This window comes from Mandrillus leucophaeus, unplaced genomic scaffold, assembly GCF_000951045.1.
Source record: "Mandrillus leucophaeus isolate KB7577 unplaced genomic scaffold, Mleu.le_1.0 Scaffold20, whole genome shotgun sequence".
In the NCBI taxonomy this organism is placed as follows: Eukaryota; Metazoa; Chordata; class Mammalia; order Primates; family Cercopithecidae; genus Mandrillus; species Mandrillus leucophaeus.
This window is the reverse complement of record NW_012102032.1, coordinates 4,255,831-4,258,294: the sequence shown is the minus strand read 5'-3', so window position 1 is coordinate 4,258,294 and position 2,464 is coordinate 4,255,831.

Genomic DNA, 2,464 nt, shown 5'->3' with positions numbered 1-2,464 from the left:
CCCTCGCAGCCATAGGACACAGACACCGCTTTCGGATTTCTCTTGAACCATCCCACGCAGCCCAGGCACTCAATGTACTACTCCCCTCTTCGCCCAACTCTGAAGCTAAAATTACAGTCACTCTTCTATACGCACTCACTAGTGTGCACTGACAGCACCCTCAGCCCTCCCACAGCCCACTCTCCAAGTCACCCCCTTCATTAAGCCGATAGCAGGGCCAGATGAGGCCTTGGGATCCCTCTCTTCCCCCATCTGCACCCAGAATGGATTTTACAGCATTGGTAAGGTCAGGCTGACCTGACTGGCAGCAAAACTGGCCAGAACCAGGAAGTGGCACACCCTGGCCAAGACACCAGCTTCCTGGTTCCCTGCAGGCCCAGCTCCTAGAAGGCAGCGCAGGGAAGGACTTCAGGCCAGCTGGGGCTGGTAGCCTCGGCCCCAAATCTAACAATCAGGGGAAGGGAACAAGAGCTCTTAGGGGTCCCATAACCAGCCTCCTTTGCCTCCCGAGGGCCTCAATCTCTACTTCTAGAAAACGGAGAGAAACAGTCCCTGTTTGGTCTGATCATTGAAATCTTCCAGGGATATATAGGTGGGGGCTGGCGGAGTAGGTCAGGACCAGAGAAAGGTGCAAACTGGGATGAGTCCTCTGCAGAAACAGCCTGCTGCATCCTAGTCCCCCAGGGATGGAAGGGTCTGTACACTTTCTTTAGCTACAGAACCAGAACCCCTTTCTTCAAATGAAACCCTCAGCAGAAGTCCATTATGTAAAGGCATTAAACAGAAACCTGCCCTCATCCACCCCCAGCAATTATGCATAATCAGAGAAGCTGCCATTTAGCGAGTGCTAGGCAAAGTGCTTCTCATGCATCACATCGTTTAATCCTCGTGACAATGTAGGTTATTACCTTCCACCATCATCATGACCATTTTATAGATAGATACACCGAGTCGTGTGTGACCTAGAGATTGTCCAGGACTGCGCCACATTTAAATTGCATGTACATGTCAAGTCTCCTGACATACCAGTTACTTGCAATGCATTTTAAAGCCTGGGTTTAATCCCTCATGCTCCCATCTCTCAAGTTGTTTGCATCTCTGCCTGTTCCGCTCACTGCTACTGATGAGGCTTCAGGAAATGCAATGAGCTTTTCCATCAGTCTAAGAAGTCAAATGCTCTTTGCACTACAGCAGTGTATCTCAGAGGGTGGTGGCGACCACCTTCCTCAGACTCCCCATATTCTCTAACCCACTATTAAATCAGAATCTCTGAGGACATGGCCTGGGGATTTGCTTTCTAACAAGCTCCCTGGGTCATTCCCATGCACAGGAAAGTGTGAGGACCACTCTCTTGCAAGGTGATGCAGTTCAGGACCTGGATGCCAGTTTTGGTCCCATCACTAATTAGCCAAGTGACCTCGGACAAATCATTTTACCTCCTGGGCCTCCAGGTTTCCATCTGGAAAATGGGAGGGTAGGACTAAATAATCTCCAAGACTCCTTTCACCTCCAACATCCTCTGTGTCCACTCTAGGTTCCCAGCTGGTCCACAGGTATATAAACTGAGTTTCACGGACTGCTCGGTCCCTATAGCAGCCAGCACACACTGTAGATACTCATGACAAAAAGTTCCTGTCTGGTTGACTTAAGGAAACCTGCAAAAATACCTTACCTCTGGCTCTAGGTCCTAAACAGATGACTTCTGGATCATCCATGCCACCTACCCCTCCCCTGAATATTTATTTTCTTCATTCCAGCCCCAGCCGTGAGCCAACCAGGACTCTGTAAACATTGAGTGTGCACACCTGGGCTTAGTCAACAGTCATCAAACAAAGGCACTGCCAAATCACCTCACAAGCCCAAACTTGCACCTACTCTGTTTGTCACAGGGAAGCAGCCACCTGGGAGGTGTGAATGGTGTGCTCTCCCTCTCCCAGCACAGAATGGGCATGAGGGACTGGGCTGTATAGAGGATGTAGCTGAAATGGCCCCAGCCTACAAATGGGTTACAAGTTTAATCAGACTTAAGGGATGTGAGAAAACAGGATGAGAAGCAGCCAGCAGTTGCTAGAATCTTCCAGAAGCAGCTAGACATTTCTCAGTCCCTTGGCTCCTTTGATGATCATCATTAAAACATGATGCATTGGCCAGGCGTGGTGGCTCACACCTGTAATCCCAGCACTTTGGGAGGCAGAGGCGGGCTAACCCCCTGAGGTCAGGAGTTCAAGATCAGCCTGGCCAACACAGTGAAACACAGTGAAACCCCATCTCTAAAAATACAAAAATTAACCACGCATGGTGGCAGGCACCTGTAATCCCAGCTACTCGGGAGGCTGAGGCAGGAGAATTGCTTGAACCTGGGAGGCACAGGTTGCAGGGAGGCAGCGGTTGCAGTGAGCTAAGATTGCGCCATTACACTCCAGCCTGGGAGACAAGAGCGAGACTCTACCTCAAAAAAAAAAAA